We start from the raw sequence: 26,836 nt of genomic DNA on the forward strand, positions 1-26,836 counted from the left end.
CATATTATTCCATAATTCATCACATATTTCATTTATAAGCACTGCTCATGAATTATACAATACCACGACCTCACACTCATGTTTCAAACATGTTTAACACAATTGCACTACAATTTAACACTGGTTCCTAACTAGGAACCTACACTTTCTCTTTAACACTGCGCATAAACACTGGTCGGGTTATTGTATAATTCATAGCTCACGATATAATTAATGTAACATCAAGTGTTAACACATCCACTTATTCACAATTGAATATCATGTCCACAGTTTAACATCACATCAACCATCTCATAACATTCCCAATGATATTCATAAGGTACAACATACACATGTTCATGAAACTTAACCATAATATTCTCAAACTCCAACACTTAATAATTTTTGGAATCATACTATAACACTCTACAATATTATTTACATAAATTATTAATATAAATAGCTACCTCTATATCTATAAACTAGCATACATCATATTAAATCATAAATTTCAAAGTAAGCTTTCAATGCACAAATTCTAAATAGTTATATGAACACTTTGGTCAGTTTCAATTATGATATTAATTTTTTAAATTATATATAAAAACCTAAACAACAAGAAAAAGAGAAAATACAAAATCAATATCTCTCTCTAAATTTCTCCTTACTTTATTTCATCAATTCATATTAATTAGAAAAAGTACTCGATTTATAGGGTTCATGCTCAACACAATAGCATATCAATTTCACAAAAATTGGTCTGTCAAACATATATAATTCACTGTAATAATTATAAGAATAAAATGAAAATTGCAAAAACACCCCAAAACCCATTCCAATTGATATCTCTAAGGATCCCTACACATGTTCTCACAAATTCCTAATTGTAAATAACTCATCCTTTACCTCTAAGCGGACTCACGTGTCTTCCCATGGCGATAGCGTCATCTCTAACGGTTGCCTAAGATTCCTCCAGTTTTTCATCCGACTGCTCCGATAGAGTTCTCAAATGTCAGAGAAACGGAGAAAGGATTAAAGCCTCCATTTGGAATATCTTCATGCAATTCCTTTTTCTCACTCCACGAACATTATATCACAAATCCCCACGGTCAAAGCCTGTGCAACTGAATTTCGAACAACATATCCAAATTTTACGACAATCCAACGGTTAACGAAACCGGGATTGTAGTTTTACCAAGACAGCTCTGGGTTTTTGTGGGAAAGCAAAATGCTACAATGCGAGGGGTATTTATCTTATCTCAAACGTGATAGCAAAATTCCCAACGGTTAGAATGCTCAGAAATGGGTTACAAACATGCTGTTTAAATTTCACAACGATCCAACGGTGAATGAGTCCGAGATCGTCATTTTTCTAAGACAGGTTTGATGGCATGCGGGAAAAAGAGAGGGTTTTGGGAGAGGAAGAGAGAAAAAATGAAATTGGTAGGCAGAGGAGGCTAACAAGTCAGTCTGAAAACTGACCTAGCATGTCGCTATTTATAACTAGGGGTATTCACGACCTATTATTTACTTTATTTATTTATTTTTATTATTTTATAAAAAGAGAAACTCTATTTTATTCTCCATCAAATGAATAATAAAATACCCTTCTTATTTTCTCTCAAAAAATTATTTTATTATAACTATTTTTCTTTATTTATTTAATTATAAAACATCATTATTCTCTAAAATTTTATATATGAAAAAAAATGGAATGTTACATAACTCGTCTTTGAAAATGCATTACAACATCGGTTCTTGTAGAACCGACGTAGAATGTGAGAGGGAATGTCAACCGCCTCTCTCAATCCTACCCTTATTTTAATAATCACTCTCCTTTAGTCTAAATTAAAACCCTAAATTCTTCATCACTCTCTTTGTCCTGTGCCACGAAGAGGAAGTCGAAGAGGTAGCTACTGGTCTCGGCTACTTTGATGGTTACTTGTCCGCGCCATTGCCTTGGAAGTTCCCGACGCGAAAGCCGCCTTCAACGCCAGTGTTGTAAAAGGAGCCGAGCCGGTGTCACCACTGGTTCTCCTCGACAGTCGCACCAGCTTCACAGAGGTGCACCTCTATGGGGATGTGGTGCTCCGCTATGTCAGCTACAAGGACATCGGGCCGTAAGCGCCACACACAGATCCGCCAATACTTCACAAAACCTTCTTCTCCACAACCATCTCCTCCTCCTCCATTCCTTCCTCAAACCCACTCTCTCTTGGCCACTTCATGGTCTCTCTCTTCAATTTTCCCTTTAACTTTCTAATTTAATTATTTTGACTATCCTTTCAATAACGTAATTGTGTTTTGCTTGTTAAACGATGTCATATTGCAGTTGCAGTTCAGGATGCTCCAAGCTCCACCAATTGCTCTCACGTTGCACGCCATGTCATCCCTCATCGGTGCCACCGTCCAATGCCGAAAGCGTCTTCTCTTCCCTCGAAGGGTTACAGTGAAATGCCATGCGACGTCGTTTAGCAATTTTTGTTTCCCGTTTGCTTTGAACTCCATGACACCGTTTAGGGGCAGATAAAGTGATCGTTGAGTACATATGGTTAGGGTCTCTATCTCCCTTCGTTTTTCCTCTATTTTCTCTACACGTGAAAACAAGAATTACAATGCTACATGCTTCTATTTGTTCCAATACGCATGGATATATGTAATATGTGTGATGGAACGATACTTTTAATAGGTGTGTTTTATTTTTGTTCATCTTCTGTTTGATCGATCACAACGCTCTCTTACCTTATAGTCTCTGTACTACTCTGTTTCCCCTGTTTTTTTTTGTTGTATTTTTTTTAGCTTGTGTGTGTGTGTTTGTTTTTCATTCAGTGCAGAGTCCAATGTGCATTTTGATTTTTGATTCCAGGTTATCTTTAACTTCTTGCTCTGCTTCATGTCTAATTCAATTGTATGCTTACCTATTTGCTAACTTATTTTTCAATTGTTTTCTCCATACTTAATCAACACTTACTCCTTTTTATTTTCACTATGATAGGGTTGGTGGATCTGGCATGGATATGAGGAGCAAAGGAAGGGTAGTTTACTTCACCTTTTTGTAACCAAAAGTAAAAGATGAAATTTTCATTTATTTTGGAATTTTTAAACAGTTTTACTGTTTAAAGATTATTGAAAAAATCCGTTTAGTTTCAAGAAATTTTTCAATGGAGTAACCAAGCCAACTTCATTTAGATAAGGTCTCCATAGAATTCTCTCTTTTTTTTTAAAAAAAAAAAGAAAAGAAGAGAAAAATGGTATCTTTCTATGAAATGATTCTCGCGTAGAACACACTAATAACTGATTTTCCTCAAATTTCGTTTTATATTTTCTCAAACTTTTTAATTAATATTAGTGCTTTGTGCGTTTTACATTAGGTTCTATACAATAGGAAAATTTTCAAGTTATTTTACACTGTAGAACTTAAACTATTTACAAATTCTAGAAGAGTACGAGAAAAGTACGTATTTATTTCAGCTTTATTTATTTGGCTGGTAACTAAAAGTTACTGCTGAAGAACCCTGGTATAGTTTCTACAGTTGCTTCCTTGCAATTTCTAATGACCTTTTTCTTATACCATGATTTTCTTCCTTTTTCCTCAACTAAAAGTTACTGCATGATTTTCAAACAGGTATGGCCTAGAGCAAGAATACACCTTGTTGCAAAAAGATGTCCAATGGCTTCTAGGATGGCCTCTTGGTGGTTTTCCTGGGCTACAAGTGATTTTTTTTCTTCAATCTTTTTATATTTCTTCAATTTTAAAATTATTAAGCTTTAATTAATAATTTATAGTTGTATACATTTTATTGAATATATATATATATATATATATATATATATATATATATATATATATATATATATATATATATATATATTATGAAAGGCTATTAACTTTTCCAACTAATTTAATCATATTAATCTTTTTTATGGCTGACTTGTCAATGTTGTGACTTATTATGCAATTCATTTTTTTGTTTTATTTTTTACTTATTGTTTTACATGTATTGTATATTTTTTTCCCATGCTCATCAACTGGGACCATATTATTGTGGTATTGGTGCTAACCAGGCTTTCGGGCGTGATATTGTCGACTCACATTACAAAGCATGTATTTATGCGGGCATTAACATAAGTGGAATCAATGGAGAAATGATGGGTGGTCAGGTAACTTGAAATATAAGTCAGAATCTTCATATTTATCATTCTTCAGCCTTGTATTTCATATCCATTTTTTCACACATATATATATATATATAAACCAACAACAATTGACACAAGTGATAATGATTTATGTCTCTTAATTAAATGGAGTGGTGCTTAGTACATGATTAGCTACTTTCATGTTCTTCCTCACCATTTGTTTTTATTTTGAGAGAAAGACTAGTTCTTTTTTCCAGTAACATTTCAGCTAATATCTCTGTTTGTGTCAACAGAGGATCACCAAGATTGCAAGAGTGGTGCTTTCCTTTGACCCTAAACCAATTCAGGTTGAATAATCTCATACTCATCCAGTTTCAATTTTTCTCTCTTAACTTTTGTTCTGTGTGCAGTGGCATGCAAAAATTGAGGCCACGTTGATTTTATATATAATCAAAACATGGTTAAAATTAAATTTAAGTAAATAAATTAATATTGAATATATATATATATATATATATATATATATATATATATATATATATATATATATATGAATATTGAATTTGGTGTGATGAAATTGACTAGTGTCATTTTGGTTATGTTCTTACAAAACAGGGTGATTGGAATGATGCTGGTGCTCACACAAATTATTACAGGTAATTGTGGTTACTTAAAAACAATGGGTTAGTTACAAATTTACATAATATCGCTTTGCTTTGATGCTTGACAAGTGGATAATATATAATGTTGCAGTACCAAGTCCATGAGAAACGATGGTGGCTATGAAGTCATCAGCAATTGCTAAGTTGGAAAAGAGACACAAGGAGCACATTGCAGCTTACGGAGAAGGCAACGAACATCGTTTGACTGGACAACACGAGATAGCTGACATGAACACCTTTGTATGGGTAAGCAACAAAACAATATTAAGGAACCAAACTTTTTAATTTATGTTATTAAGGAATCACTTTTCCTTATAGTAAGAGAAACTTTATTTTCTGTTATTACTACTCAAGGAAATTAAAACATCTCCAAGATTAAATAGAACAAGTTTTGGAGAGAACCATAGAGCATATTAATGAACCAAAATTTAACAGGGAAAGTAACTAAGTAAGGACTCTTCTAAGTAAGTAGCTAAGCTGGTATAGAGAAATTTATTTCCAATTGTTTTTTTACCTTTTTCACAAACTGCTTTAGTATTGATTATCTGAAAACACACATTAACATTTTGTTTGGTCTTTTCAACTTCTGCAATGCATTGACACTACAAATTATTCCATGTCTTTAGGATGTTCTACAAGCAACACGAATGCAATTGGATTCGAAGGTTAGTAATTGATAATTTGGATAAATTTCTTGACGAACACTTCTAATAGAAGAAAATAAAAAAAAGAAGGTAAAATGAATTAAGCTTTTTTCCATGAGTTAAAATTAATTTATGCCACTACTAGAAAAAAGGTTTCCTACATTGCTCAATTAATATCGATTATTGCAAAAACTGATGTTAACGAAAGCGCGATGACATTTTTGTAAATAAATGGAGTTACTTAACATCGGTTTTAGAAAAACTGATGTTAACTACTTCATGTTAACATCGATTATTTAAATAACCGATGTTAACATGATGTTAAGATGAATGTGTTAACATCGGTTTTGGCAAAATCGATGTTAATTTCATAGAGTTAACATCGGTTTTGACAAAACCGATGTTAAGGTGTTGATCTTAACATTGATTTTTTAAAAAACCGATGTTACCTAGTTAATGTTAACATCGGTTTTCTAAAAACCGATCTTAACTATATTCAATTAACATCGGTTATCCTTAAAAAACCGATGTTGTTATGTTTATAAGTTAAAACGTTGAAATTTCATAACCCGCGCGCTCGAAAACCCTACACTCTCTCTTCTCTTTCTCCTTCCACCTGAAATCTGTCGAAAACCGCTCGCTCGACACCCACATTGTCCCACATTGTTTTCAATACTGCCGGAAACCGCTCGCTCGAACCCACAAAACCCCCTATTGAAGAAAACTCGAAGAAAACCCTACACTGCTCTTGGAACTGTGGCTCGAAGAAATCCCTACATACACTCCTCTGCTAGGTACTAGGGTGCTGAAACAGTTCGTGTTTGTCACTTTTCCGTGAGGTACTAGGGTGCTGAAACACTCGTGGGTGCTCAAAGCTCAAAGCTTTCTCTGCGAGGTATGTAGGTCAACTTTGTGTTTTTTGTGGGTTGTTGTACCTGTGTGAACGATGGTAGAAGTATGCTAAGTTTTAGTGGGTGTTCATGTTTTATAGTTTTTTATGCTAAGTTGCTACTTCTGTTTATTTATCTCTGCTTTTTTTCTGTGTGCATCCCATACCCAGCACAAGGCCACATAAACCCAATGCTCAAGCTACCAAAACTATTGATTTCAGTTACACTTAGATGCTTCACATTCTCAATAAACTACCCAAGCTACTCTTCTCACCAATGATGTTGGTCTAGTTGTGTTATGGCTATTGTGACACCCTCTACCCCTCACATATATACTAATAAAGGAATAAAAATTCAAATATTAATTAAAAGTATTTTTAAAACATTTTAAAATACAAGCCTCTCAAAGGGATAAAAGGCTCACATTCACTTTCTTCTACATCATATTCAAACTTGTCCAAATAAATAATAAGGTCATCTCGACTCAAACAAGGTCATCTAAGCTTCATACAATTAATATAGAACCTATATCCTAATGTCACATCCTATCAGAGCGTTGTGTTCCAGTGTCCTCAAGCATGAGGTTCTTCATAGTCATCCACCTATTCATATGCTCCCCCGAACACAAAGTTTAAGATCATCACAGGATCCAAACACAAGCAGCAAACCAGGAGTGGGCTATCACATTCCTAACTACTAAAGAGAAACAAGACAACATATAGTAGCCAAATACAATTTACTTAGCATATCTCACATTATTTCATCACTTTGTCATTCAAAATTCACTTTTCAATCATCAATCACAATACACAAGAATCACGCACTCCGATCAAGACATAATAACACATCAATTTCATAATAAACAATTAGCAAGCGTATGCAACAGTTATGCTAAGACTCAAGCCTATATGCAATGTGGTACTATGTCAGTGAAAAACCTCGTCGGGTGCCTAGGAGTACATGACAAGACAAACCACACACTAGCAAGTCAAGTCACTCTCACTAGGTAATATCATAGGGAGACCAGTCAGGGTCACAGTGTTTTGCGAGAATGCTCCAACTATATGGGATCAACATAGGTTTAAAGGAGCACTCAAACCGTGTGACCCCCTAGGCCTACACTCCGAAGAGTCCGTCAGGGCCTCTCCCTCCTGATTCAGGTCCAACCCAGAAAACATTTTAGCACACAAACTCTATCTATGAACTGTACAAAACACACGACTCCTCAATTGTTCTCAAAATAATTTTAACTCGTCGCCTTTTAAGGGTCTTATCATTAACTCATCGTCCTTAAAGGGACTTAACATTAACTTGATGCCCAAAAAGGGACTTAGAATCAACCCGTCGCCCTAAAAGGGACTTAGCATTAACTCGTCGCCCATAAAGGGACTTATGGTCGTGTGATTGTACAATTCATAGTTCACAACTCAATGCACATATATATCTCAATCATATACATACTCAATTCATCACATACACTTAATCCCAATCACAATGATATAATCTCAATTTAACATGTTATCACACCTTACGAATCATATACACTTTACCTATGAACTATGCAATACACACATTTACTCAATTGTTTTCAAAGTCATTTTAACCCGTTGGGTTCCCATAGTGGATCCCATCACAATACCCGTCGCCCTTAAACGGTCTTATAATTGTGTGATTGCACAGTTCATAGCTCACAACTCAATACACACATCTCATCTCAATACACATGTATTTCATCATCCGTCACATGTTCAATTTATCACATAACCATAGTTTGAATCATCATTTTATAACCTCAACATAACAATTTATACAAAAGATTTTATCACAACATGAGGTGTAAAACCCCTGAAATAGTTTCTCACAATTATATCAAAATCAATTAATCAAATTCATGGGTTAAACACAAAGATATCAAGAGCACTCAAGTTTATCAATCAATTCTCATCAGGACATCAATTGGTACATGGAACACAATAATACTGTATTTATAATCATAAAGAGAAAATTATAATTCAATAATCCAAATAAATCCAAATTTAGTTCTATAAGGATCCCTACACATGTTCATTCTAACCCCCAATTGCGATAAACTCATCGCTTACCTCTAAGCGGACTCACGTGTCTTCCGATAGCGACAACGGCATCTCTAGCGGTTTCCTGAGATTCCTCCAGTTTTTCCTCTGACTGCTCTGATAGAGTTCCCAAACGTCAGAGAGACGGAGAAGGGATTGAAGTCTCCACTTGTACTGTTTTCATGCGATTCATTTTTCTCCCTCCACAGATATTATCTCGCAATTCCCAACGGTGAAAGTGTGCGCAATCGAATTTTAAACAACATACCCAAATTTCACGACAATCCAACGGTGAATGACTACAATGCGGGGGGTATTTCTCTTAGCTCAGACATTATATCAAAATTTACAATGGTGAGAATGCTCTGAATTTGGTTGCGAAGATGTTGTTTAAATTTCACGATGATCCAACGGTGAATGAGTCTGAGATCGTCATTTTTCTGAGACATGTTTGGTGGTCTACGGGAAAAGAGAGGTTTAGAAGGGAAAATGAAATTGAAAGGCGAATGAGACGGCTGAGGAGTCAGTCTAAAAACTGACCTAGCATTTTTCTATTTATAGCTAGGGGTATTCATAACCTATTATTTACTCTATTTATTTATTTTTATTATTTTATAAAAAAGAAACTCTATTTTATTCTCCATCAAATGAATAATAAAATACCCTTTTTTATTTTCTCTCAAACCATTATTTTATTATAGGTATTTTTTATTTATTTAATTATAAAATATCATTATTCTCTAAAATTTTATTTACGAAAAAAATGGGATGTTACAGCTATTCTGTGACGTATATTGCATTCTATTTTTTTTTTTGGTTTGAATTGAATAATTTTCATAGAATAGAATGACGAATGTTTTGAAATCTTTGTTTTTCAACATTGTTTGACTAATTTTTGAATGATAAAACATGTCTAATTTTATTCCACTGGCACAGGTGATAAGTGCTAAGATTTATTTCTTTATTAGGTTGAATTTAAAAAATTCACATGTAAGATTAACTGAAATTTGTATGGATTTAAGGTTTAGAAGGAAATTTGTTTGGAGTTCGTGTTTGCCGCAAACTGCCGAAGCTAACAACTCGACTGCCGAAGCACCCTTTCGATTGAGGTACGTCCTTTGTTTGTAAAGCTACTCATTTTGTCATTTTATCCCACAACCCTTTACTCTTTTTGTCGTTTTATCCCACAACCCTAGCTAGTCACTGCTTCTATCTCGTTTTCTCGTTTTACTTATTCCCTACCCCATAACCCTAGATGGTCACAAAACTAAAGAAGCATATATGTAATATGAGGGCATTTAGTACATGAGTTAATCAACGTCTAACTGTAGACTACAGTGTTAGTATCAGTTGTAATCATAACTAAATAACTAAAGTTGAGTGATATTCTAACAAGTACAAGATATGCTAATTAATGTACTTATGAATTTTGAGTCTCTGGCTAGTATTCTGACATCATCTCTAAATCATTTTGATAATCCTTTTCTTTAGATTTGACATTGAAAGTGAAATTTTTGTTTGTTGGGGTGGCCATTTAAATTATTTGATGCAATCATGTAATTGAGTGTTCTCTTTGTTATTGTTTATTGCTGCCATTGTTCATGTTAGTATTCGAATTGTCCATGTTGTCCTTGTGATTGAGTGTTATGGGATGGGGTCTCCATTCTGAGCCTCAAACATAGTTTGGGTTCTTTATAATTAAATATTATTTTTCTTTGTATATTTTTTTAATTTAATACTACTTTCGAACTACCTAATAATATATCAGGGAGAGAATAAAGCTACATAGGATGGTGTGGATTGATCTGAAGCTCTAAAGTCTAATTCAATGCTATCTTTCTCAGCATTTGTAGTACTCTCTTATATTTCAGATTCAACACATTAGCATCTCTACATCTGCATTTGCCAAATTATTGATCGGGTCTCATTATTGATAATTTTGGTTTGTTGTTGCTTTGCATCATATTGGATTCCTTATTATTTTTTTAATGTGAGCAATTATTGGACTTTGGATTATCTTTACTATCTTAAACCAAAAGTGTTAAGAGTTGAGATATGCGCCACCCACTTAGATATTTGACCTTGTAATATACCATGTTCCTTTATGTTATCAGTTTTATGGTATGAATATGGCCTGCAAATAGACCTGTTTAATCCAATCCACTAGAAACAAAGACTGGTAGCTAAAACACAAAATAAGATATACCACATAAGTCTCTAACACATAAGCGGAAGCTAAACAGTTAAGAACTTGAGTGAAAAAAAGTGTACATAGCATGGCATAACTTATAGTTGAAGCCTAAGTGTCCAGATATAGTGAACCAATGTCTCATTGAGATCTAGATCTAGTGTATAACATCTTGCTCCTGAGGAAGCAAATCTGGAAGGAGCTTGTCTGAGTATGGTTCAGTATAACTCTAAAATGAAGTAGGAAGAACAAACTATAAAGGTAGAAAATAAATTAATAAGCAAAACAGATGTCAAAACAAAAGTCATAGAACTCGAAGTTTGCACATAGCCTAACACCTGAATTTGTTCTTCAATTAACCTTGTCACATCTAGATAAAAGTTGTACCACTTATGTAGGCACTGTGATATTAGATACAAAAATCATTATGTAATCAGTATGTAATCAGTCATTGCAATCATGAATCTCATTGAATCTCATTGGATGTGACCCAATAAACACCATATGGAGGTATCACAATGGAGGATCTTGGCCAGGCATCAATGGAGTATGAAGTCAAAATTTATTATTAGTGATTTGTGGTGTGAGTCTATCATAAACCTAGCCTTCATCCCTATTTCCAAATTAATCAATGAGGGAAAGCCCTGTTTCATGGGTATCTTCCTTATTTTTCTATTCAGATACTCCTTAATTGTTTGGATTATTGATTAGGTGAAATGGACCTTTTTTTAAAAAAAAATCCAAATTAGTATTGAGTCCTTGTTCACTAAGTTCTGATCCTCAAGCTGGGTTTTTCATCCATTCATTAGGTTTTCCGTGAAATCTGCCAAGGTGTCTCGTTGGTTGCTAATTGGTGCTTATGGTTTAGGAATTTAAATGCTTACATAGAGTTCTAATTTATTAGAAATCATACATACAAACATATGTTGTGCAGACATGGATGCAAATAGTCCAAAATACTTCATAACCTTTATAGATGATTATTCAGGAACGCCGTTTTCACATCCATTTGATGCAGCTCAAGATCAAAACGAGCTACTAATTAACTTTTTCATTTCTTTCCAATCGAGTATTATTGATTTCTGGTTCTAGAATTTAATTAAACCTGTTTTATGGGTCAATTTGATGCAATTTTAGAATCATCCTACCGAGTTAAATCAAGCTATATTAGGGAGATATCAATCGAAAGTATCATTAAAATGCTTCAAGGTATCTTGTGTGATTTGGCATAAGATTATATTTTCAATTTCTTTCCTAGTTAATCCTATTTCTCATTGAATTCAATTTGTTCAAAATACTTGCCTAATATAGTTTCATGACAGTCTCTCCGTGCCAAAACAGAAAAGGCCATAGTAAATCATGCCACAATGGAGATACAAAAATTGTAACATACTTCAGTGAAAATCTGATACCCGACCAAGATCCTCCGTTGTGGTAAATCATGTCATTCCCATTATTAGAGGGATCAACTCTCGCCTAACAACTTAAACCTTTGAGATAAGTTGATCCTTGACATGGTATTTGAGACTTTATGATGAAATGATTATTTTAGAGTCTAATACTCTTTGCCAACTCCATTCTTTCAATTATAATTTCTGCACAAGGTTTGAGCAACCTTATTCTTCAAAATAGTCTAAGCATATGAATTGATTTAGTTATCGACTTCTACCATCAAGAAATATCTAAATTCCATAGACTGCAGGTATCTACGGCAGTAAAGCTTTCCTTTAGCATCTTCAACTCAACTTCACTGCACACCTAGACCTCGAATTTTAGATCACTAATTAAGCTGGAAAAACCCCTTACTAATTGATCCATGTGATTTGTGGTTTATGATCACTCAATTTATTTCATCTTAAACTCTACCAAGTAGTAAAGAGTGGACAATTCACAAAAATCACTAAATCAAAAGTAGATTATAGTAACACATTAGATTATAGTAACACTGATGGATCTATTTATACTACTCTCCTAATTTGATCATCATCTTGGTGTTTTTATGTTAGATGACATAACAAATGTCTCATTGGACAAAAATCTTAGCAAAATCGTTACAAGCACAATCTAGTAAATATATTTTCTATATTCTGCAGAAAATCAATTTTAGTAACAACAACAGAAGAATCCTTTGGTGCTAATATTTAAGTTCAAGTTTTGGTCAGTGAAGAATCCTTTGGTGCTAATATTTACTACTTGTTGCATGGTATAAATGCCATACAAATAGATCCATAATCTATCTTCTCTTTTATGAAGTGTCTCTCAATATCCAAGTTGATTTCCATGGCTCTTTATTCTGTTTCAGCACTGCTCGTTGCTACCACGTTCTGTGTTTTGGCTTTGGTAACCAAGTTACCCCATACAAGTGAGCAATAACCTGTTATAGACATTCACATATGTATATTGGTGTTATCTTTGTTTATCTGCTTCTTATAGACATTGTTTATGTTGCAAATTTTTGCAGCCAAATTTACAATCCAAACCACGAAGGGAAGGTTTTGAATGTGAACATTTTGGGATTTGTTAGGAGGAAAATCAGAATATCCCAGTCAAAAGATTCTTAGAGAGCCTGAAAGTGAGCCTCAAATTAGGCAAAATGTACATACAAACAAATCATCAATCAAATTGAAACCCACCAAATTAACCAAACTATATAGGCACATGAAGCTAGCTAGTGCCAGAATCAATGTGCATGTAGCATCATCATGATCATCATAATCACTTCATCATAATTCTGAACCCTTCAAAGCTAAGCATGCCATCCCTATTCAAATGAAACCTACTTATCATCACTTTGCACTCATCCATGGACTTAGATTTCGTGACTAGGTTTCTGAATTGCCAAAATGTTTTGTTTTTATTGTTTTGGGATAATAGTAGATATTAATTGAAAGTAACTAGGAGCAGATTTAAAAAACATATATTACAACTATGCTTAACAACCTCATTGTCTTCTGCCTGTATGCATAACAGTCTCACTTATTACCTATGTTAATTGATTATAAGGCCTACTTTCATTTCAGATTCCACTAGGAGTGATAGGTGCCATTGTTGATCCTGCGTTCATTGTTGTTTCCAAAAGTGCTCCTGTGCTCATTGCTGGAAAGTCAATTGTCCTGAAGCCTCCAACTCAGGTATTTATATCTTTGATTCGAAAAATACTTTGAAATTGTTTTTGTAAGCATTACTTGTATAGTTGTAGAAGTCTTTCATTTATACCAACAGGCTAATAGAGAGCACATCAAAAACTAAAGCCTACTTTTAATAATAGCTACTAATAACTTGCTTGAAATCTTGAATCATGTAGAGAAAAAGATAATAGACACTAGTTTGTCCAAACCAAATACAACTTATAGAACAAGAAATATTACTCATAATTTAAAATATGAAGCAGCAGTTGTAGCAGCAGCTTCAAAAGAATTGCCTTCTATGTACACGATATTACCAATTGCCTTCTTTAGCCGTTTTGCTGCCCAAAACAATCAAAAGTAAAATACATTAAAATTGTTGAATGAAGTGAAGTGAAGTGGATAATGAAAGTGGAGGCATGTACAGGCATAGGTGTTGCCCATGACTGTGGCATGCATAGAGAGGACTATATTTCACTATAAATAGAAGCTCAATAGCATGTGCGTCAAAACACCCATATTACAAATATAAATAGAACCTCAATAGCATTCAACATATACATGTATTCTGGTAGTTCTCATAGAAAATTAATGTCCCTATTTATGTATAGTATAATATCCTCTTAGGAAATAGAATCTTGGTTTCTCTTGTTCATCAAGGGCTCTTCGGAGTCAGAACATACATCTTGCATGCATGTGAATCTAATTGAGCAGAGATTTCTCCTGAAGCCGATTGTTGAGTAGAATTCTGCATAATTCATATTACACATGATCAAAACCTTATGTAATTAATCAAGCATAGTTTAGTGTTCGGGTTTGTTGTACATTGGTTAAATAGGGAATTAGGAGTTGTGTATCCATTATTAAGGTTAATATATATTTAGTTGTTTGAATATGCATTGACACTTGGTTTTCATGTGATGCTTCTCTTTTTTCTGTCAATAACTTGAATTCACTTCATCATTGCACCTGTAAAAATGTATAAATTTGATTCAGATTTTGCTAAACTTGTATTATTGGTTTGTTAGGCTCCTCATCTAAATAGATTATTGTGTCAACCACAAAACATGACTCTTATGTGACTTCTTGAAAGAAGCCTTTGTTGTAAGTTATAACTTTAGAAATGCAGAATGGACAGGATTAAAGGGGAGTGAAAATGGAAAGTTTGTCATCAGTCATGTTCCCATTCTCTTCTCTGGAATTAGTATGTATCTTTGAAGCTTTAAGATCCACTTATATTTGATACAGTCTTAGTCTTAGCTCACTTTGTTGAAGTCTTATAGTTCTAAAAGTACTTTCATGTCTTTTTTTTTCTCATTTCAAATGAGTATTTATTTACATATTTCCTCCCACTTTAACTACTGAAACTGAACATGTTTGCATTTCCCGACAATAGTATTAATAGAAGAAGATGGATAGCAAATTCAGAGTGAAGCTCTTATTACATGGAAAAAATCTATTAAATCAGGAACCACACTTGAGAAAAGGAACATTGCTAGAAAAGGTTAGATTATCAGAGCTACCAATCACATATTCTACTTTCTAATCTTGGCCTTAAGCTGCTCAAATGATTCTGTTATGCCCTTCGAGTCTTTGACTATTGTTATCTCCCTCGTTCATGTTTCTGTCTATTATCGTCATTGTTAATTGCCTGCTCTAATTCCCTGCTGCCATTTGTACATCTTGTTACATTTGCCTTCTCTAATTGCCTGCTCCAGTTCCCTGCTGCTTCAAATTTATCATAATAAAGATAAAAACAATAAAGATTGTTATTGCAAGCACAATGCTAAGTCAGAAACCTACTATCAGTCTACCAAATTGGGCATTTTACTAGGATTTACTCTGTTTTCCTTAGGTTTTAATGCCAAACAACAGTTCAAACTGTCAGAAACTAGAGTATGTGAATCCCTTATTAAATGCTTCTTTAAAGTTAAAGCTCAAACTAACTTTAAAAACAAAAGGCTATTTGGTGGCTATAGCTTAAAAGCTCCCTAAAAAAACTAAAAAACTATGTTTCCTTGTCCCGTATCAATTAGTTCAACAAGGAGAGGCTAAAGTGTGCAACTTATTTTTAAAAGCTACTTATCCCCCATTTGTCTTTATTAAAAATAAATCCTTAAGTTTTAGTTTTTAGTCTACTTGTTAAACTCAAGTGTCAAAATTGACCAAAAATCAGTTTAGGATGATCTGACTTAGAGCTGACAATAACAAATGGTAGGAGATTTAAGCAAGCATAGAACCATGTGCATATCTAACTCATTGTAGGCTTATTTGTGCTCAAAGTCATCAATTTGATATACCCAACCCTCAAATCATCAATATGAAATGTTATACTTTATTACAAACCCTAATCACACACACACCCTCATCACCCTCATCACACACACACCCTCATCACACACCCTCGTGACAAATAGACACAAATTCACAGTGGAAAGTGCAGCCATAATACAAGCTACTGATACATTGGCAATTAAGGTTCCAAATGGAATCCATTTAAACAACCCTGCCTTTTCCAATCCATGTCCGTTAAGGTTGGCTAAGAACCATCTAATCCACACACCTATAGCTCGACCATGCAAGCAAACCATAACTTAGCAACATTGCCACCATTGTTGAACTCAGCCTTAACTAATGCACCACTGACACCCCATACTATGCCAAACACAACCACAGATATCTCCATAATTATCAACTGACAGTGGTAGCTGTCTACTTTGCAGTTGATAGGGATGTTAGAGTCTTCTTCTCCTGAACTAATATTCAGCCTGTTGAGAAACCCCTTGAAACTCTTGGCGGTTTCATGAGTTGAACGCTTGTATTAATTTGTCAGTCATAAACTTGTAACATTCAGACATGAGAATTTATTACATAATAGAAATTTTACCTTTTAAAAGTAATATTAGATTCTGAAAGTTTTAGACTTGTAAAAAAATATAACACAATGAATTAGGTTAAAATAATTGTGAACAGTACAAACTCTTTCTAAAAAATCATTTTTATTTTTTCAAAATCTTATCCCGTCGAAAGTTGAAACTTACCTTGAATCAGGCGCATTGGAGAAACAGGCAACGAACCGCTGGTCACAACTATCAATGGATCTCAGAAAAAGCTAAGGGATACACATTAATGGTATGTTTGAATGAGAGAAAAAAAATAGGAAGCAAAAAAATCATCGAGTTCTTTTGATCGATTGTAGACAAAGAAAGAAAAAAAAAATGGCTGCTTCTCCTGGCTACTCCTTAGAACTGATGGTTCCCTTCAACAGTTCCCTTCAACTTACTTGCAGGCAAGCAAAACTGAAGTCAAGGCTTCACCTACTACAATCTTAAGGTCTTCTAATAGACCTCTTTTAGTGACAAGAAGAAATAAAACGCTACCAAACATATTAAATTTTCATGTTTGCAGTTAACTCAACAACTTGAGTTCAGTAGAGCAATGACAAATTAATTATATATAAACAAATTGGATTCACTGAACATTTCCGATCAAGCAATTATACACCTGTATGGAATTATAACATGGTTGACATTAATTCTCATGATGCAATCTGCTTTCAATTCAGGTCTTGTTCAACAGCTAGGGATTTGTGTTTGAAGAATCTCAAAAGTACCACTTTGACATTGTCCTACACTAAGAAGATCTTGCACTAGAAAGTTTGACTTTGCCTCAACTTCTCCCATCAACCATTGGAGATATTGCTCCTTTACAATAGTAGGTTCCAATCTCAAACTTTGGACCACCTAGGTTTTCTACAAATAAGTATACAAGATGAGTCTTGTATTTCGTGTAAAATGTACCACTATTAAAAAAGGGCAAACTATATATAGTAAGTGCACCTCAATTTCACATAGGGAGATAATGTAACATTCAACATTTGTACAATACAAAAATTAATCAATTGAACTTTTCGGTAAATATATAGCTCGACTCTTAGTATCTATGTTAGAAAATTTCACACAAAAACTGCGTACACTACAATAACATTAACTAAGCTATTAAAAAGAAAACAATATCCTGAAGAAAAGCAAGTATCCCGAACAAAAATAATTATGCTTTACATGATTTGCTTGTATAGACTTTAGTGCTAATTGTTTCCTATTGATTTTGCATGCAGGGCATAACAAAAAAGATTTTGATTGTAAAAGAATTACAAAATAGAAGATAGGATAATCTTCTAGAGCCAATATCCTTTTGGGACGTCATCATTCTCTTGGCTGGACTTCCTAGATGTAATCTTGCAGATACTGAGGTTTTTTTGCTACCCTCTTTGGCATGTGATTCATATCTATGCTTTGTATGCTTTGCTCTGCTGATGATTTTGTTGGTGAGAATTGCAATTTTTATATGGTGAAATTGATTCAGTGATTTTGTATGAAAACCAAAAACACAGTCAAAAACTAGGTAAGGAATAGAAAAATTACTTCATGAATATAACAACCACAATAAAGTTGTATGGTGCAGAAGTCAAAATTCAACGATTAAAATCTCTTAGCCAAAAGAAATTAGAAAACAAAAACATTGAATAAAACTACCAAGCACTCAAGTCTATTCATCAAAAAGGGGTTTAAGAAGCAGTTGCTTGCTAGGCGGCAATCCTTTTCCTAGCTTCTTCAATGATTAATACGGCTTGTTTGTGGTTCGACTTTGGTGTTGTTGAGGGTTGAAGTCAGATAAGTTGTTGTTTGGTGGCAGTAAATTCTGGGGTCTGGATTTAGCTATTTGCTATTTGCTCTATAACTGAATTATGAAAAATTTAGGCATTCCTTTAGATCAATATTTATAAACAAACTTGTTAAATTTGAATTGCAATTGCAATGGTATAAAAATGTACCTATGGAAGACAGGGAGCATCAATTTACCTCACATAAAAGCTTGTCTTCCTCTAGTGACCATTGAAATCAGAATTCAAATAAGTGTACCATCTGGCAAAGCATCATTTACTTAAGCATCAGATTAAGGATAAAAATAAAGAAAGAGCCATGAAAAGTCTTCATGATCTAAAGGATTAAAGCAGAGGACCAAAGAAAACATCTTGAATGAATCATCTTCAAAAATTCCAAACGCACACACACACACACACACACACACACTATTCATCAATTCACACACACACACACACACACACACACACACACACATTATTCATCAATTCAAAAACTTCACCTTCTTCTGCACTAACTTGTTGTTTTGTCCACGAACTTAGAAGCAATAGTTTCCCAACTGCATATAGTCATGGAAATTAAAATCCCTTAGTTTCACATATCATATGAAAATTTAAAAAGCTATAGTAGTGAATATTGAGTGACTCAAAGGAAGAATAATCAAATACAACTATGAATATGAGTGTGATTGATTACTTCTCAGTTCCATGTACACCAATCTGCTCCCTCAGTATGTCATCTTCCTGCAATCCACATAACACTCATTAGACTCCAAAGAAGGAGAAATTCACAAAATAAATCAGAAGGAAAATATGCCACCTTAACCAAAAGTGCTATATTCTAGTGAAAGAGAAATTTACAAAGACACACACACACACACACCCTCATCACACACAAAGACACACACCCTCATGACAAACACACACACACCCTCATCACACACAAAGACACACACACCCTCATGATACATACACACACACACACACACACACCCCCTCATGACAAACACACACACACCAATCATATATGATTGGTTATTATATGATTGGTTTACTAATTGCATTATTGAAAACATGCATATATTTGATGAAATCTTTGAAAATGGAACTTATGCCATTTCATCTTTTAGTATTCAGTGGATCTCATCAATTGTTTTTTGGAGAAAGAGAGCTCACCAAAGCAAGTAACTGACAACTACACTTTTTCCAATTGTTTAAAATTATATCTTATTTATGGGTGGTTTGCTCAAGAGGGAGTGAAATCAGGCATAATTCATCACTCTTATGATAAAATAGGAAGAATTTAGTCATATATGTATCTTGGAAGTTTCACCATTTGCCTTTGAAACTATATTACAGTGGGTTGGGATAGTTAAAGTATTGAGTGTATTTAACATGCATTGGATTTGGTGTCTGCTAGATGTAGAAAACGATGTTTATAATACCCCTCTTACCTTCTCCAATCCCTGCCTCACTACATCATAATTCTGAATTCTCGTGCCATAACACAAAAATCTTCATCTTCTTTCTGGAGGTCTCAACATACATTTGCAACAACAATTTCATCTTCTCTTCTTCTCGTGCCATAACACAAAAATCTTCTACCTCTTTCTCATCACCTATGCTTGTCACCACTTAATCATCCTTTTTACTAGGTCCTCTTTTAAGAACATGTAGGAGGAGCTTACTACATTCCTTGGCATAAAGCTGGACTGAGGAACCTCCATCACCATCTGCCTCTTTTAAAAAGTGTTTTTTTTAAGAATACTCCAATAAAATGTTATTAACTTCGTTACCGTTCATTTAATTTTTGTCATTGTGTACTTTGGACTCCTAACAATGCCATAGCTAAGGACACATCCAAAATCTCTCATGTCCAAGTCAATTTGACATATACTGGTCTCACGTTGTGAACCGATGTTGTTTGATTTATCCTTTTTTGAAAGCTCTCTCTATACCCTAGATTGAGCTAATTAGCCACTCACTTATGACTTATCCTCTTCGGAAATTGATTTTTTCAAAGCTGATGCACGCTATTTTAGCAATTGAGATTGTTGTCAACAGGCAATTGAGCAAAATTTGGGTTGAGTGTCATTCTCTACTGCTAGTTCAAGCTTATTATGGTTTGTTATTAGAGGTTCAACACTTGCTATGTCCTATCCCGATTTTTATAGCCGTCCAACAACCAAAATTCTAAGAAACAATTCATATCCCTCGATGGGTCCTATATCAAGAACTGCAACGTAATAACATAACATTTATATACCTTAAACCATTAATAATTAAAATCATGCATCTACTTAATTAAATTTCGGAAGAGAATGGCACCACTGTGGCAGGAATCATAAGTAGTGTTTCTCCAACCAGATAATGAAGGTACACTTAAGTCATGTCTGCCAAAATTTTTTAAGCTTATTAAATAGTGATGAAAGGAACTAAGCTAAGTTTATTTATTCTCATCAAACTCTTTGGCTTTACCCCAAAGCACAACATATAAACCAGCAATAACTACAATAGCCCCTACCAAACTGAAAATGCATCAGCGAAATCCCACCCATAAGGTTACTTCTCATATCCTGAAAACTCCTATATATGTTGCAGCCCCCAAACTCCTACGTGCCTCAGGCATTTGGTCATAAAACAACTCCTTTTGGTCTTCCCAAGGCTGCACACACCCCAAACCACAACTCAAGTCCATGCCAAACACACACACACACACACACCCCTACAATAATAAAGCATAAGCACCCCCGAACCCCACAATTCCAAATTAGTTACATAAAGAACTGTTGATGTCGATATTTATTTGTAATCGAAATTTACATTTTGTATGTTCTTGTATAAAGGATCATGGCTTCTCCACCTGCCTCTCCTCCTCTTCCTCCTCCTCCTCCTCCTCCTTCCGACGCATCGGTTTTGCCATCTTTTGTGAATCGGACACTCAAAGCCTCACGTCTACGATCCTTGTCTACTAGACCACCTGGTGCTGAGAGACCAGTGGTCCATGTTGATCCTGCTACCAGCAAGGCCAACGGTCCCCATAGGAAGAAATTAAGGACATATTTGGGGATTGTGGCGCGTGATAAGGTGGATGTCACGTATGAGAACTGGAAGGAGGTCCCTACTGCTCAGAAGGACTTGATTTGGGAGGATATTCAGGCATTTTTCTTTTTTTATTTGATGTTCTTTAATTAATAGCCAAAAAATACATTATTGTAACAAATAAACCTTTGTTATTGTCAGGCGGAATTTGAAATCCCAGAGGCTTCTAATAGTAGGACGAAAAGGAAGTTACTTCAGACTGTAGGCGAGAGATGGAGGCAATTTAAATCAGACCTCACGAGGAAATAAGCCCTTGCAGCCGATTAGGACGGTGTGGGTAACACTGTCAGTGAGAAATACGACATAAGCAAGGAAAAATGGGCTCAGTTTTGCCAGACTCACAGAGACCCTTCTTGGGAGGTATTAACCTTGCCATTTAAGTTGTTTTTCAAAAAACATTAACTTGTTATAATTCATTCTAGCAATTTGAAAGATTATTGTTTTATTTTTGCAGGATGTGCAGAAAAAGGCACAGGTGATCCAGAAACAGAACACTGCCCCCCACGTTTTGTCTCGTGGGGGTTATGAATATTTGGAGCAGAAGCTCCTGGCTGAGAAGATCAAGAAGAAGCTGGAGGAAGCTGCACAGTCAGGAAGAGTTGATGGCGTCATTGACCCTCCATCCCCCGTCAGACGCCATGTGAAGTGGAAGATGGCCCGCACCAAGAAAACAGGGGAGATGGCGACTGAGGCCACAAAGGAAATCCTTGAGAAGATCGTAAGTTATTTTCAACTAACCATTAGAATTTATTTCAATATTTTGTGAATGCCATGTACAGCTGTGTGTTTTCTGTGCAGGATTCCTTTGAGGAGAGGCGACAAAGGGATACTTCGTCCCTTATGGACGCCAGGATGTTCTCACCGCTGCTATTGGACATCCAAAGCACCCTGGACGTGTCTGTGCTGTTGGAGTCGGCGTCACCATCAAGCAATACTTCATATCGACTCCATGGACGTCCCGCAACTCTTCCTTGCTGCCTCCTGAAGAATTGCAGCTGCTGACCCAGCAAATCAGGGACCAGCTAGAGGAGTCGATCATAGAAAAAGTTAATCCACAACTCACGGCATCGTTCAGCCAGATGCAGTCCCAGTTTCTGTCCTAGATGCAATCTCCAGGACTTGCATTGCCTCCAGAGCCTCTAGTTGGTCCCTCAGGTCCTCGAGTAAGCAAAAAGGAGAGTTGTGTTGATCCCTCGGGAAACGATCCTAAGACGGGTGACTTAGATAGGTGCGGCTTGTACATTGAAGCAAATCCTGCCCGCCTAGTTGCCCTGGGGAGAGTTTATGAGGGATCCACGGTTGTTCGTAACGCTCCTTTATTGTCTGGCCAAGTAAAGGTGGGTGTGGAGGAGGTTAAAGATCCAGATGCTCCAGTTTCTGTACCCACTGATGAGGTTTCCTTAGTGGGGCAGGCAATTCACACCTTCCTTGCTTGGCCGACACATCTGGTCAAGTCTTTACCATAGCAGGTACTTTACTCTTACTATATGTTTCTTCTTTTTAAATTAATTCATTTAGTGTGCCTCAAATTAACCCATTTAACTTTGTTTCATGAACAACCAGTTGTGTCTCCAGAAAAACCACCTCAAAAGCCGGATCCGGAGGTCGATGATCCGCTTTATCTGATGACATTGACCATCCCAGAGCTTTTCTTGAGGCCTTACCAGGTTACATGGGATGCCACCATGTTCAGGGTCTTTAATCTAGACTTCCCGCTCTACATAAAGCACGAAGACCTCTCCGAAATTGCACATGGTGGTCAATGTATCAGCATATCAGTGTTACAGTTGTGGATTCTGTAAGTCATTTTAGATTACTTTTAACTACCTAACTTATAGCTTTCGCTTCATAAATATTTAACTTTGACTTAACATAAATAGGCATCTAACTGAAACAAGTATGCGAGTGGGGAATTTCGATATCTATGGATTCCTCGAGCCACAATCCATTTAGAGGTCTGGGCAATCGCAGTTTGAGGCAGAAAGTTACATAAAGAGTTGGATGCAAAGTTCAAAACGCAATGTCTACCTTGGAGCCTACCTGAATGGGTAAGTCACACAAAATAACTTAATTTAATTAATGGTTACTAATATACTATCCCATATTCATCCCCACTGCAGCAAACACTAGTAGATGGTGGTCATCATGCCCAAGGAACACCTAGTTGTCTGGTTTTGTTTATTACATAACAGGCCAGACAACTACCTTAAGGGGATAATTAACAGGTCAGTGTTCTTTTCAATGCATTTGCATTCAAATACCTCAACAACACCACTTTTTAATTGTTACTCGTCTGGAACAGTGCTTTAATAGGTCTTGATGATGCTCCATAGCCTAAATCAAAGGCTCCGGCTAGGTGGATTGTCGTTAAGGTACGTCATTTACATAAAACCGATGCTTATATATACTTCTTATGTGTCTGTACACTAATTGTTTAATTAATATCCAAATTTCATTATGTATTTAGTGTAATAGACAGAAAGGAAGTACTGAGGGCGGCTATTATGTCATGCACTGGATGTCCACCATCATTTTAGGAAGTTTCAGGAATAACTAGGAAGCGGTACGTTTATTTCAAACAAATTTGATTTTTTTATAATTTGTATTACATTATAAACTTATTATCATTTATTTCATGATGCAGTATTTTAACAATCCTAGACCATTGGTGCCAGAGAGATTAAAGGCACTGCGAATCCAGTGGGCACAATATTATCTTCGAGTTAGAGCTCAGAGCTAGGATTTAGGGACATTAAGTTTAGCTTAGTTTACTTTGGTTTAACATTTTTGTCATTTCCTATGTAATTTGAACATTGAATTCATTTCTTGATAGCTGTTAATAATAAATCAATTATTCAATGTTTATTGTAATTAAAACTGCTTGAAAGCATAATAAAATGTTTACTTGCTGTGAATTCTGTCTGAAGTTGCATTTTACAGGTACAATTTTGGGTTTATTGTAAAAATAAAAATTTTATATAAAAAAAAACTTGAAAACAACATCGGTTATTAACAAAAACCGATGTTAATATAGTAAACAACATCGGTTATTTAGAAAAACCGATGTTGGTTATTTCTAATAACATCAGTTATGTATAAATAACCGATGTTATATATAACTAACTACAGTTAAATAAGTGTATAGATGATGGACGTTGACATCGGTTTTCTATAAAAACCGATGTTAATATATTAATTAACATCGATTTTCTATAGAAAACCGATGTTAATATATAACATTAACATCAGTTTTTCTAGAAAATCGATGTTATGTATTATATTAACATCGAAAACCGATGTTAACGTCCATCATCTATACACTTATTTTGTTGTACTTAGTTATATATAACATCAGTTATTTATAAATAATCGATGTTAACATTTTTATGTTAACATTGGTTTTTCAAAACCGATGTTAACAATAATACATTCAACATCGATACTTTCAACATCGGTTTTAAAACCAATGTAGAATGCCGTAAATAACCGATGTTGAAAGTGTATTTTCTAATAGTGTGCATTAGTTAGATTCAACTCTTGGAGAAGTTAAACGTTCAAAATTTTATAATAGTTCAAGGGTATAAGTTGTATAAGATGGTTTTAGCATCCTATTTTCACTATTAATGAGCTTAGATTTCTATTGTGTATCTCATAATAATTATACTGCCTTTCTTGGTTTAATTTATTCATTAATGGATATTTAGTGAAAGTGAATATTTTTGGATTGACAATGATTAAAATAATTACTACTCTATTTTGCAGGAATTGACAGAAAATAAAGAAAATAGTTCAGCATTTGAGCATAACAAATTTCTATCAAAAGATGGAAAGCCTAGAGAATTATTTTTGTCCAGTGATGCCAATGTTGTGGTTGAGCATACAAAGAAAGTGCTAGTTATTGAGGATGGTGAAGTAGTTCATCTCAAGCTACAGACTGCACCATCTTTTTTCAATGTTGCACTTGCTAGCCAAAGTGTTTTCATATCTAGATATTGTAATCTCTGGCAAATATTCCGTGAGTATGTATTTTTTTGTAAAGATTGTTTTTATGATTTCTTAGCGGATCACTTCTCTATCCCTTGCACTCTTTTCTTTCTGGTGAGATGAAATCATCCAATGCTACTTGAAGAAGGTGAAAGTTATTATTAACTTGGAATTAGTCCGAAACAGATTCAAAAGTGCAATTTATTTAGCTTCCGCTTTGAACTGATTGAAAGTAGTAAAAGTTAGATTAACAATTTGATATTGTTTTTGTGTTGGAGGGTGGTTATTATTAACTTGTTGGAGATATGCTTAATTTTCCAGAGTGATTGTGAGGGAAATTAATGTGGCACCATTTGAGTAGGTATGTTCTTTTTATATAAAAAAAACACATTCTAAGATGATTCTCTGAAAAACTGTCTTAGAATATTCTAAGATGATTTTCTCAAAAAATCGTCTTAGAATCCCCAATATATTTTATTTTTTTTAAAAAAAATTACATTAAAAAATGGTTCTTCAGAGAACTGTCTTAGAAAGTGTATCATTTAGGAACCGTCTTAGAATGATATCTTTTTTTTAGACGGTTCTCTATAGAACCATCGTAGAAAGTGTAAACTTTCTATGACATCTCCTACAATGACAGTTAATAACCGATGTAAAATGCGTAAATTAACCGACGTAGAAAGTGTTTTTTGTAGTAATGACAAGAACAATCTATAATATCACGATGCTCATATTTTTAAGGAAAATTCTAAATTAAAGAGGAAAACTATGGTATCAAAACAAACTCTTATGCCCATTTAAAATTTAATAAAAAAGTAAATAGAAGAACAAATATAAAATTCTGGGCAGAGTCTCCTCTATAATTAAAACTTTTCCCAAAAATTCCAATCAATACAACAATAACATTGACAATTTCAATAATCAATAACAAACATATCACATCCCATTAGTTAAAAACACAGTTTTTCTTGGAAATCAACATGCACATCAATAACAAATATATCATATGCCATTAGTTAAAAACACAATTTTTCTTGAAAACCAGCATGCACAGGGACAAACATACATCCCCATAATTGGGTTCCTTGACCTCAACTATGGTATCAAAAGCTGCAAACAAACAACAAACTCTCATCACCTATCTATATCTCTTTGTTAGTTCCTTGTGGCGTTGTTCTAAGATCTCTTAGGTTCTCGTCCGTTCGTCCAAACGCAAAGCTCTCGAACAAACTGCGAAGGAAGGATTGGAGACTTCATTCTCTATCGAATCCTTGAGTTGAGTTTTGAAGATTCCGCTCTGATTAAACTCTTCTTTTTCGTGTGGTGGTCCAACAACAAGCAAAGGTAGCTCGTGTCGATCACCGATGGTCAGTGGTGGCGGAAGAGGAGG

The 26,836-nt window shown here is 34.7% G+C and overlaps 1 pseudogene; it reads left to right on the forward strand.

Moving 5' to 3' along the window:
* Nucleotides 1–1,281: 1,281 nt before the first annotated feature.
* On the forward strand, nt 1,282–13,821 carry LOC114385928 (annotated as a pseudogene).
* The last annotated feature ends 13,015 nt before the right edge of the window (nt 13,822–26,836 follow it).

This window comes from Glycine soja, chromosome 15 (assembly GCF_004193775.1).
Source record: "Glycine soja cultivar W05 chromosome 15, ASM419377v2, whole genome shotgun sequence".
NCBI lineage: Eukaryota > Viridiplantae > Streptophyta > Magnoliopsida > Fabales > Fabaceae > Glycine > Glycine soja.